Genomic DNA, 13,723 nt, shown 5'->3' with positions numbered 1-13,723 from the left:
ACAGCAGAAAGTCAAAGTATTCCAGCTTGAAAATTAGAAATATCCCTTGAGTGAGAGGAGTCCAGTTAACCAATGATCGAAATAGCCAAAAGTGACTTATAAAGATTGCTTACTAAAGTATAATACAGTTCGGGATTTCATTATGCATTCTTTAAACCAAAGCCTTATCCAACATCAAAATGAAAGTATAAAGTCTTTTATTTAACATTTTAAAAAACTTTGAAGACTGAACTTAAAAAATATTGAAAATACTGCAATATGGAAAATATAATATTTGCATGCATCCTTCAGACAAGTGAAATCTTACAAATGTGGTTTTCCACATTCAGCTGGATGTAGGGTGGCATAAAAATTAATTCATACTACTAGTATTAAAGTATGATTTTTCCTCATTTATCCCCTATGATGCTAGCCAACAAAATTGGGTTTTCTTAAGTGAAAAATGTACCTTTCATAACAGTTTCTTAGCATCCTCTACTTAAGGATAATATTATGCAGTTCCACTGGCAATTCCATTATAATCACCTTTGGTGAAAGTAACTACTTTACACTATGTTTGTGCGCATACACAGAAAAGGAAAAAGCTTGTGTGTCCTTTGTACTCAAAAATTAGAGCCAGAACAATTACATTATTAAGATATTTAAAATTTTATATGGGGATCAAAGGAGGATTAAGGTTAACCATCAAAAGAGTAGTCATGCCAGACTGTAGGGCTTTTCCCATTGGCTTGATTTAAAAGAGAAGAGCCTCTCTCTATTTGAATAATCAGTTAAGCAGCAAAAGTTAACCACCACAACTGAAAGTGTTGAGGAAGGACAGCTTACTGAATACCAATATTTTCACAGTTGCCATTTAACACTGATACTATTTTGAAGTTCAGAATTTGTGCTTTAAAGTTTGTGGAATGACCCAGATTGGCCACCATCAACACTGCCACAGTAATGAATAATCATTATAAGGAATAATCAAATGCTTATTAATATTTTTAAAGCAACTATTTGTACTTATACCAGTTTGTAAAGGCTGTTGGACATCTGTATACTTGGATACTCTGTGAGGTGTGTTGAATCACATGTGCCCTATAATAAATGCTTAAGGTATAAACATATACACATGTGTATATTATAACCCTGACCAACGCCCATCTCACTGACCACCAACTAAGTATAAAGGCCTCCTCATGTCACCCACAGGTTATCAAAGTACGACTCTACACCCCAAGCCTCAGTCATGGTGCCAGGCCTAACATTCCCACGTCCACTATAGGGGACTAAAAACAATTGGAAAATAAAATCTGTTCAGACTAAGTGCAGACTAAGGGACAGATGGGGTGTGAATATATAGATGGAAAAGTAAGGTGGCCACATCACAGTGTTTAGCCCACTGGGCCATCTTCAGTCCAAGCATTATGCTTTTCCGGGATGATGGGTAAACATCCTCCCCGTAAAAAGACAAAAAAATGGGAGAATTTAGTAGGAAGGGAGCCTAAGACATAACCCCTTGTATCAGAGGCCAGGTATGAGGCAGGACCTACTCACAGAATCTGGCAAGAACAGGGCTGATATTGCAGAAAAATAATAAGTGCTAGTCACAGAGTACTCATGCAAAAACATCCAGATATCAAGTGGTACCAGAACATTCCAATATCAAGGATAGTACAAAAACATCCCCCAAGGATAACAGGAACACACTGACCTTTCCTAAAAAATAAGGTTAGGATGACAGTACGTAATAAAGATGTTTTGATCAAACCAACATGTACAAGGTGATGGATAACTAGCCATGTCATGGGGCAGTAACTTATTATGTTAGAGGAGCAGTACTAACTTGTTTGTATCAGAGGGAGTATTTCTGTCTGGCCTAGGGAGGAACGGAAAGTCCCACCATTCACCGAGCTGGTCCATTGTTATGGGCATACATGTATTAGTGATCTGGTAGAGGCTGAGGGATAATAGTACTTTGCTTCATCGACAATAAACCTGGGCTGGTGCCTTCGTGCCTTAACGGATTTTGTGGACACTGAGTGATTCACTCGAGGTCTGCCATGCCAGCTGTCTGCTTAGGGCTAGGGCAGCACACAGAGGGCACACACACAGAGCCAAACATCTATCAACATCTAACTACAAAGTTAAAGTTAATTTTATGTGTGGGATGTATAGGCATGTTGGGTTGCCACCTATTTATCTTATCCTTTCAAGACAATGTAATCATTTATTATTATTATGGCTGATGTCACAGTAGCTATGTCTTCACATTTTATTGATGTGTCAATAAAGAACAAACAATTGATATAAACACCAAAATATGAAAAATGCAATGTCACGACGTTGCAAAATAACAATCAATGTGCATTATTTGTTATAAAACGGTCTCTTTGGGATTGCTTAGAATGCAGAGATGGTAAAATGTTCTCACTGAAATGAAATAAAGAGTTGATCTTAGGGATGAGCACCAGGAAGAAAGGGGGTGTTCTGAACATCAACCACTTTGTTCAGAAAAAAAATTCAGATATAGTCTGAATTGAGGGCCACTAAAAAGGCTATTTTAAGAGAGTCAAGTAATGGATAATGCTAAGGGGCTTGTTGGAGTGGTTACAGAATGGTTTAATGAGAACCTACAACATTAAATTGAGATTTGGTTTCAGAAGAAGTCAGTTTAGGGCTTAAGTCTTTAAATAGATTTAAGGAAATAGACAACATGAACGTAAACAGAAAAAAACAACCCTGTTTTCTGTTCTTTCTGCTCCTTTTGCCTCCCCCCACCGATGGGGGGGGGAAGAGGGGAGGCAAAAGGAGCAGCTGTCCTGGGCCCTTTAAATTGCTGCTGGAGCCCCGGGCAGCATGGGCCAGGCAGCGCTGATGGACACTAACTCCCCAAGCCCCGCCCCTTCCGCCCAAGGCCCCACCCCTTCCAGGGGCCAGAGCCAGCCCCCATACCAGTAAGTGTTGAATGTTACTTTCACCCCTGAGAAGGTGGGAGGGATGAGGAAGAAAGGAAAAAAGCTAAAAAGAGAAGGAGCAGAAAAAGTGATGAAGAAAGGAATTTCACCTAGAAGTGTAGAGAAAAGCATTACGGACTCAGTTCTACAAGGAGCTGAGTATTGTGACCCCAATTCAGCAAAGTATTTAAGCACGTAAGTAGTCACACTGACTTGGGACAAATCACAGGCTTAAAGTTAAGCTCATGCGTAAACGTTTACTGGATCTGAGCCAGAGTTTAGCAGCTCACAGGATCAAACTATGAATACTTCTCCATAAGAAGACATCATGAACGGGATCCTATGGCCAGGCCACTTCTCACTGTGCTGCACAGAGTCCACAGTTACAACAAATAAAACTTCTGTGCTGCCTTTTTGTCCTCTAATGCAAGCAGGGCTACCAAGGAAGAACAGATTCTAGATGAGTCCACTTTAGGACTTCCAGAATAAACCTACGTTCTACACTTGCAGGAGATATGACAGACTAACAACATTCCTACACCTTGAGTTCAAGAAAGTTAAAGTACCTGCATAAATAAAGAAATAAAAAACCATGGGTTTAAAAAAAAAAAAACTTAAATTATCTTCAAATGTAGAGTTTAAAACTTGTGCTTTCTAAAAATAAGAGCGGAAAAATCTCCCTTTCGACACATGCACCAACTCACTGTCCTGTGCTTCTGACAACTCAAAATCTTTGTCCTCCCATAAAACTACTCTAAAAATCTCAACAGAAGACAGAAAAGCACCACCTGTTTTTCATCCCCCTAGTCTAGCTACAGTGGGTCACTTCCCCATCTAGTTCTTTCCAATTGCCTAAATTATTCACTATAAAGTGTGTCAAGATCACACAAAATGTGGGACTCTGCACATTGTGTTCTGCAACACACCTATGAAACTGCAAAAAATTCAACAAATACCCAAACTAAGTTGCCAAAAAGCAGACCAAATCCTTTTCAGCTGATATGTCAAACTCCTGTTATACTAAATATCAAGGACAGCTTCCAACTTTTCTCTTTCCCACATACATATTAAAAAATATATTCAAAACTTGAAGACTTATTGAACACCAACGCTTGCGACGTTTCCACTTTGCATTTACACTGTTACATTCAGGTCTCACCATAAATTCAGCACAACATGCATCTGCATTTTGTTCAGAAATATAATGGTCATGTACCCAATGATAAAGTTTTGTCAGTTGTTTCCTGTATACCCAGAAGCAAACTACAACAAGAGGAATTTTGGTGGTTCTACTTTTCTAAAGAGCAAATTTATAATTAGGACTATCAAGAGATTAAAAAAATAAACCGCAATTAATTGCACTGTTAAACAATAATAGAATACCATTTATTTAAATATTTTTGGATGTTTTCTACATTTTCAAATATATTGGTTTCAATTACAACACAGAATACAAAGTGTACAGTGCTCACTTTATTTTTTATTAAATATTTGCACTGTAAAAAACAAAAGAAATAGTATTTTCAATTCACCTAATATAAGTAATGTAGTGCAATCTCTTTATCATAAAAGTTGAACTTACAAATGTTGAATTATGTACAAAAAAATAACTGCATTCAAAAATAAAACAAAGTCCACTCAGTCCTACTTCAGCCAATTGCCCAGACAAACAAGTTTGGTTACATTTGCAGGCGATAATGCAGACTGCTTTTTCTTTACAATGTCACCCAAAAGTGAGAACAGACGTGCATGGCACTGCTGTAACCGGCATCGCAAGTTATTTACATGCCAGATGCGCTAAAGATGCATATGTCCCTTCATGCTTCAACCACCATTCCAGAGGATATGCATCCATGCTGATGATGGTTTCTGCTCGATAACGATCCAAAGCAGAGCAGACGGATGCATGTTCATTTTCATCATCTGAGTCAGATGCCACCACCAGAAGGCTAGATTTTCTTTTTTGGTGGTTCGGGTTCTGCAGTTTCCACGTCTGAGTGTTGCGCTTTTAAGACTTCTGAAAGCATGCTCCACACCTCGTCCCTCTCAGATTTTGGATGGCACTTCAGATTCTTAAACCTTGGGTCGAGAGCTGTAGCTATTTCTAGAAATCTTACATTGGTACCTTCTTTGCATTTTGCCAAATCTGCAGTGAAAGTGTTCTTAAATCAAACAACATATGCTGGGTCATCATCTGAGACTGCTATAACATGAAAAATTTGGCAGAACGTGGGTAAAGCAGAGCACGGGACATACAATTCTCCCTCCAACAAGTTCAGTCACAAATTTAATTAATGCACTATTTTTTTAACGAACATCATCAGCATGGAAGCATGTCCTCCGGAATGGTAGCTGAAGCATGAAGGGGTATACGAATGTTTAGCATATCTGGCACGTAAATACCTTGCGATCCCGGCTACAAAATTGCCATGCGAACGCCTGTTCTCACTCTTGGGTGACGTCGTAAATAAGAAGCAGGCAGCAGTATCTCCCGTAAATGTAAACAAACTTGCTGGTCTTAGCGATTGGCTGAACAAGAAGTAGGACTGAGTGGACTTATAGACTCTTAAGTTTTACATTGTTTTGTTTGAGAGTGCAGTTATGTAATAAAAAAATCAACATTTGTAAGTTACACTTCCACAATAGAGATTGTACTATAGTACTTGTATGACGTGAATTGAAAAATACTATTTCTTTTATCATTTTTACAGTGCAAATATTTGTAATCAAAAATAATATGAAGTGAGCACTGTACACTTTGTATTCTGTGTTGTAATAGAAATCAATATATTTGAAAATGTAGAAAAACATCCAAAAAATTTAATAAATTTCAATTGGTATTCTATTATTTAACAGCGCGATTAATCGCAGTTAACTCACGCGATTAACTCAAAAAAATTAACTGCGATTAAAAAAATTAATCAACAGCCCTATTTATAATATATTCCACAGCCATCAAGTTAATCTTTATTCTGTGTCACTAGAAATCTAAGGCCTGTTGCCATTATCCCTCTATGCCCTGGTCTACACTAGGACTTTAGGTCGAATTTAGCAGCATTAAATCGATGTAAACCTGCACCCGTCCACACGATGAAGCCCTTTATTTCGACTTAAAGGGCTCTTAAAATCGATTTCCTTACTCCACCGCTGACAAGTGGATTAGCGCTTAAATCGGCCTTGCCGGCTCAAATTTGGGGTACTGTGGACACAATTCGACGGTATTAGCCTCCGGGAGCTATCCCAGAGTGCTCCATTGTGACCGCTCTGGACAGCACTCTCAACTCAGATGCACTGGCCAGGTAGACAAGAAAAGAACCGCGAACTTTTGAATCTCATTTCCTGTTTGGCCAGCGTGGCAAGCTGCAGGTGACCATGCAGAGCTCATCAGCACAGGTGACCATGATGGAGTCCCAGAATCACAAAAGAGCTCCAGCATGGACCGAACGGGAGGTATGGGATCTGATTGCTGTTTGGGGAGAGGAATCCGTGCTATCAGAACTCCATTCCAGTTTTCGAAATGCCAAAACCTTTGTCAAAATCTCCCAGGGCATGAAGGACAGAGGCCATAACAGGGACCCGAAGCAGTGCCGCGTGAAACTGAAGGAGCTGAGGCAAGCCTACCAGAAAACCAGAGAGGCGAACGGCCACTCCGGATCAGAGCCCCAAACATGCCGCTTCTATGATGAGCTGCATGCCATTTTAGGGGGTTCAGCCACCACTATCCCAGCCGTGTTGTTTGACTCCTTCAGTGGAATGGAGGCAATACGGAAGCAGGTTTTGGGGACGAAGAAGATGATGAGGAGGAGGAGGTTGTAGATAGCTCACAGCAAGCAAGCGGAGAAACCGGTTTTCCTGACAGCCAGGAACTGTTTCTCACCCTGGACCTGGAGCCAGTACCCCCCGAACCCACCCAAGGCTGCCTCCTGGACCCAGCAGGCAGAGAAGGGACCTCTGGTGAGTATACCTTTTAAAATACTATACATGGTTTAAAAGCAAGCATGTGAAAGGATTACTTTGCCCTGGCATTCACGGTTCTCCTAGATGTACTCCTAAAGCCTTTGCAAAAGGTTTCTGGGGAGGGCAGCCTTATTGCGTCCTTCATGGTAGGACACTTTACCACTCCAGGCCAGTAACACGTACTCGGGAATCATTGTACAACAAAGCATTGCACTGTATGTTTGCTGGCATTCAAACAACATCCGTTCTTTATCTCTCTGTGTTATCCTCAGGAGAGTGAGATATAATTCATGGTCACCTGGTTGAAATAGAGTGCTTTTCTTCAGGGGACACTCAGAGGAGCCCATTCCTGCTGGGCTGTTTGCCTGTGGCTAAACAGAAATGTTCCCCGCTGTTAGCCACAGGGAGGGGGGAAGGTTGAGGGGGTAGCCACACGGTGGGGGGAGGCAAAATGCGACCTTGTAACGAAAGCACATGTGCTATGTATGTAATATTAACAGCAAGGTTTACCCTGAAAGAGTGTAGGCACTGTTTTATAAAATGTGTCTTTTTAAATACCGCTGTCCCTTTTTTTTTCTCCACCAGCTGCATGTGTTTCAATGATCACAGGATCTTCTCCTTCCCAGAGGCTAGTGAAGCTTAGAAAGAAAAAAAAACGCACTCGCGATGAAATGTTCTCCGAGCTCATGCTGTCCTCCCACACTGACAGAGCACAGACGAATGTGTGGAGGCAAATAATGTCAGAGTGCAGAAAAGCACAAAATGACCGGGAGAAGAGGTGGCGGGCTGAAGAGAGTAAGTGGCGGGCTGAAGACAGGGCTGAAGCTCAAATGTGGCGGCAGCGTGATGAGAGGAGGCAGGATTCAATGCTGAGGCTGCTGGAGGACCAAACCAGTATGCTCCAGTGCATGGTTGAGCTGCAGCAAAGGCAGCTGGAGCACAGACTGCCACTACAGCCCCTGTGTAACCAACCGCCCTCCTCCCCAAGTTCCATAGCGTCCTCACCCAGACGCCCAAGAACGCGGTGGGGGGGCCTCCGGCCAACCAGCCACTCCACCACAGAGGATTGCCCCAAAAAAAGAAGGCTGGCATTCAATAAATTTTAAAGTTGTAAACTTTTAAAGTGCTGTGTGGCATTTTCCTTCCCTCCTCCACCACCCCTCCTGGGCTACCTTGGTAGTCATCCCCCTATTTGTGTGATGAATGAATAAAGAATGCACGAATGTGAAGCAACAATGACTTTATTGCCTCTGCAAGCGGTGATTGAACGGAGGAAGGGCGGGTGGTTAGCTTACAGGGAAGTAGAGTGAACCAAGGGGCGGGGGGTTTCATCAAGGAGAAACAAACAGAACTTTCACACCGTAGCCTGGCCAGTCATGAAACTGGTTTTCAAAGCTTCTCTGATGCGTACCGCGCCCTCCTGTGCTCTTCTAACCGCCCTGGTGTCTGGCTGCGCGTAACCAGCAGCCAGGCTATTTGCCTCAACCTCCCACCCCGCCATAAACGTCTCCCCCTTACTCTCACAGATATTGTGGAGCACACAGCAAGCAGTAGTAACAGTGGGAATATTGGTTTCGCTGAGGTCTAAGCGAGTCAGTAAACTGCGCCAGCGCGCCTTTAAACGTCCAAATGCACATTCTACCACCATTCTGCACTTGCTCAGCCTGTAGTTGAACAGCTCCTGACTACTGTCCAGGCTGCCTGTGTACGGCTTCATGAGCCATGGCATTAAGGGGTAGGCTGGGTCCCCAAGAATACATATAGGCATTTCAACATCCCCAACAGTTATTTTCTGGTCTGGGAATAAAGTCCCTTCCTGCAGCTTTTGAAACAGACCAGAGTTCCTGAAGATGCGAGCGTCATGTACCTTTCCCAGCCATCCCACGTTGATGTTGGTGAAACATCCCTTGTGATCCACCAGAGCTTGCAGCACTATTGAAAAGTACCCCTTGCGGTTTATGTACTCGGCGGCTTGGTGCTCCGGTACCAAGATAGGGATATGGGTTCCGTCTATGGCCCCACCACAGTTAGGGAATCCCATTGCAGCAAAGCCATCCACTATGACCTGCGCATTTCCCAGGGTCACTACCCTTGATATCAGCAGATCTTTGATTGCGTGGGCTACTTGCATCACAGCAGCCCCAACAGTAGATTTGCCCACTCCAAATTGATTCCCAACTGACCGGTAGCTGTCTGGCGTTGCAAGCTTCCACAGGGCTATCGCCACTCGCTTCTCAACTGTGAGGGCTGCTCTCATCTTGGTATTCATGCGCCTCAGGGCAGGGGAAAGCAAGTCACAAAGTTCCATGAAAGTGCCCTTACGCATGCGAAAGTTTCGCAGCCACTGGGAATCGTCCCAGACCTGCAACACTATGCGGTTCCACCAGTCTGTGCTTGTTTCCCGAGCCCAGAATCGGCATTCCACAGCATGAACCTGCCCCATTAGCACCATGATGCATGCATTGGCAGGGCCCATGCTTTCAGAGAAATCTGTGTCCATATCCTGATCACTCACGTGACCGCGCTGACGTCGCCTCCACGCCCGGTATCGCTTTGCCAGGTTCTGGTGCTGCATATACTGCTGGATAATGCGTGTGGTGTTTAATGTGCTCCTAATTGCCAAAGTGAGCTGAGCGGCCTCCATGCTTGCCTTGGTATGGCGTCCGCACAGAAAAAAGGCGCAGAACGATTGTCTGCCGTTGCTCTGACGCAGGGAGGGGCGACTGACGACACGGCTTACAGGGTTGGCTTCAGGGAGCTAAAATCAACAAAGGGGGTGGCTTTACATCAAGGAGTATTTCAGGCAGGACTTCACGGAGGGTTCCAATAAGAAATGGTGCACCTAAATTATCATTCTTATTGGAACAAGAAGGTTAGCCTGGCCTCTGATTGATACATGGCTAGATTTACCTCACTGCACCTTCTCTGTGAGTGACTGCAGTGTGACCTAGAGGAATGAGTCCCCTAGACAGGGGAGGAGACAAATGAGTACAAAACAAATCTGGTCTATTTCTTGTTTTGATCCACTCCATCTATCTTTTACATCTTTGGCTGGCAGCAGATGGTGCAGAAGGACTGCATGCCATCCTCATCTCTTGCCTGCCCGGCAGAAGATGGTACAGTACGACTGCTCGCAATCCGTATCACCTGCCTGCTCGCCATAAGATGGTTCAATAGGACTGACTGCAGGACTAAAGAGAATGACCTGGTCAAGTCACTCTAAATTAAGTCCCTGCGCCCATGTCTGTCCAGGTGCTCCCAGCCGACGTGGCCAGGAGCACCTCGGACATGACGATGACGGCTACCAGTCGTACTGTACCGTCTGCTGCCACAAGGCAAGGGGTTGCTGCTACTGTGTAGCAAAGTCGTACCGCGTCTGCCAGCACCCAGGAGACATAGGGTGACGGTTACCTGAGCGGGCTCCATGCTTGCCGTAGTATGGCGTCTGTACAGGTAACTCAGGAAAAAAGGCGCGAAACGATTGTCTGCCCTTGCTTTCACGGAGGGAGGGAGGGAAAGGGGGCCTGACGATATGTACCCAGAACCACCCGCGACAATGTTTTAGCCCCATCAGGCATTGGGATCTCAACCCAGAATTCCAATGGGCAGCGGAGACTGCGGGAACTGTGGGATAGCTACCCACAGTGCAACGCTCCGGAAGTCGACTCTAGCCTCGGTACTGTGGAAGCACTCCGCCGAGTTAATGCACTTAATGCACTTAGAGCATTTTCTGTGGGGACACACACACTCGAATATATAAAACCGATTTCTAAAAAACCGACTTCTATAAATTCGACCTTATTCCATAGTGTAGACATACCCTTTGATGATACAATCATGCTTTCTGAGGAGAGGCATAGTAGGCTCCTTCGTTCTGTATTTAATTATGGTTCCTTACAATTATGAACAGCTAAAAAAATTGATGGTGAACAGAAAATAAAAGAAAATAAAATTAGTTTATTATAAAATCTAACATACCTACAGGATTAGAAACAAGACATTTCTCCACTGCCATCTACATAGGCATATATGATCCTGAATGCAGAAGAAGTGGCCAAGTCATGATGAGTGGGTTGTGGGAGGCAGGATTTGAAGAATCCACTTTAAGGTATGCCTAAACTGCAATAAAAAACCCATAGCACTGAGTCTCAGAACCTGAGTCAACTGATTCAGGCTGAAGGGCTAAAAAATTGCAGTGAAGACATTCAGGCTTGGTTTGGGCTCCAGGCTCTGAAATCCACCCTCCTCAGCTAACCCATACCAGCCACAGGTCTTTTATTGCAGTGTAGACGTGCCCAGAGAATCCACCTGAACACCATGTGGCTCCTTATGTTACATGTGGTCTCCCAGAATCCTACTATGAAGGAGAATATGGGAGCAGTCTCTGGCCAGGAAGAGCATGCATGAGGCAGGACCAAGTGATCCACAACTATGCAAATCTACCAGCCATTTGGTTTACAGGAGGAAGTTCTGCAGCCCTGAAGTTCAGTAATTGTTGTAGAAGAGGTAAAGGAGATTTCTGTAGAAGACCATAAAGAGATCTGTAGAAGAGACTCCTGCCCCATATCAAGTTATCCCATGACAATTTTTTAGTTTTGTACCTTGCATTATGCATGTTATTGTTTACTGACTCTCTCACATAGATGTAAGTGCTGTATATGTAAGAGTAAATCTTAAAAAGGTTTTTTTTTAAATAAAGTAATTGAAAAAAGAAGAAACTCTACTTTAAATCAAATGAAACTAGGTTTAAGAAATTTGCTTCAGACTGTTCTTAAAATTGAGTTTATAGAAACCTTAAAGGCACTTTTACAACTATGAGCATAAGGGGAAAAAATGTGGCCATGATAGGATACCCATTTAAAATCCTGAAACCCTTGAAATATGTTGGATAGTATTTAATCTACTTGAAATTCATCCAACTAGGAGGCTTAAATTTATGTTTTTGCTTTATTAAAACATGAACTAACAAGATTTATTTGTTTCAGACTAACAGCCGTGTTAGTCTGTATTCGCAAAAAGAAAAGGAGTACTTGTGGCACCTTAGAGACTAACCAATTTATTTGAGCATAAGGCTTTCGTGAGCTACAGCTCACTTCATCGGTATACTCCTCTGTAGAACACCACCACCAGACTGAGAACTGCTATGAATTTAAGCCCACTCTTCTCTCCAAGTAATAGTCTAAGATATACATAGTAATGGCAATATATATATGATCAGACAGCCAACTAGCTAGAAATAAATTTTGCTGCAAATTAATCATTTTATTGGAGATGGTGAATTTTTGTCCTATAATACCAATAAAACAACATACATAATCTAGCGTACTGGATATTTAATACATTTCTGTCCATATGACAAGCACAAGCCTCCTATGGACAGGATACAAAAATAGGACTACCTCAAGTTGAACCAAACATTTGACACTCTTCCCCTCTCTGTAATGGGCTGCAAAGAAAGTACAGGCACAGTGTTTACACTATATTTAAATACACTTCCACGAGAACTAATATAAAAAAGGGGGTGGGGGGAATTAAACTGTTCCAGAATTTTGTTTAGATAGAATCATGCTTAAATAAAGTTTAAACATGGTTTCCAAGCACTGTTTCTGGCCCAGTATGGACTGGACTCAAGACTGCATTATAGGACTCTAGTTCCACTACCCCTGCAACTAGAAAAGGAGTACTGAGCTGTAGCTCATGAAAGCTTATGCTCAAATAAATTGGTTAGTCTCTAAGGTGCCACAAGTACTCCTTTTCTTTTTGCGAATACAGACTAACACGGCTGTCACTCTGTACCCCTACAACTGCTTGTCTCAGAAGAAAGGTATGTAACCTCTTGGGTAGGGGTCAGGGAGCAGCCATAATACGTCTAGTCAGCATCACCTAAGGCACAAACTACTAAATGAAAAAGTAATATTAGAAACTAATGTTTATTTAAAAGTTTCCTAAAATATGAATTTCTATACTTATAACATGGTAATTAGAATGGCACAATAAAGAATATTAATCGTATCAGGGCACATATATTCCAAAATCATACTATTGTACAGTATGAACTAATTTTCACATTTATTAACCATTACACAGGAATTTCATAGTATATACAATAAACTGTATTTTCTTTATTTTGAAGAAAATTCTTTATTGGAAGAAATTTCCAATTTCTAGAAATGCAATAATAAGAACACTAAAATATCATTAACAGGCGAGTACAACAGTAGAAAAACAAAACTGAAGAAACGTTCTCTGCACTCTCAAAAAGCTAATCATCTTCGTGAAAAAGTATTCAAATTCAAAATTTTGCTTTGGATTTTACTATGAAGGCCAAATCTAATTTAATAAAACATCAAATCAAAGCCTAAGAAAAATCTAAGTAATCATCTTTTTATTATAACTGTACATTTCTCAAGAACCCAAATGCAGCACTGGACCATATAAGTAGTCAAAAAGCACATTATAACAAAGAAAATCTACTATAAAATATAAGTGTACAGTAACTTACATGACATACAAATATTAATGATCAATTCTGCTTCTATCTAGAGAATACTTTTTTTTTTTAAAGTGAGGATCCCAGAAAGGATACAAAGTTAACTTTAACATTATGTACCACAACAGAACTAAGTATTTAACTTTTCATAAGTAACGAACACCCAGAAAATTTAGGTAGAAACAGATGAAACATGTAAGAGTTTTCCCTAGATGTTTTCCATATTGTTTTCTTCAGTTCATGGCACTGAAACCAGCCTTGGTTTTTTACATGATAAAAGAAATCTGTGGAACTAATCCTAGAAACCTCTTTCTGTTTTCTTGCATAACACCTCCAG

At 41.9% G+C, this 13,723-nt stretch overlaps 1 protein-coding gene across 6 annotated transcripts in view; it reads right to left on the bottom strand.

The window, feature by feature from the left end:
- The window catches only part of PCCA (propionyl-CoA carboxylase subunit alpha), a 387,356-nt gene that overhangs the window by 276,629 nt on the left and 97,004 nt on the right, over nt 1–13,723 (bottom strand). The window lies entirely within an intron of this gene.

The sequence above is a fragment of the Eretmochelys imbricata genome, chromosome 1, assembly GCF_965152235.1.
Source record: "Eretmochelys imbricata isolate rEreImb1 chromosome 1, rEreImb1.hap1, whole genome shotgun sequence".
In the NCBI taxonomy this organism is placed as follows: domain Eukaryota; kingdom Metazoa; phylum Chordata; order Testudines; family Cheloniidae; genus Eretmochelys; species Eretmochelys imbricata.
The sequence above is the reverse complement of the archived record's forward strand: the minus strand, read 5'-3'. Positions and strand labels throughout refer to the sequence as shown.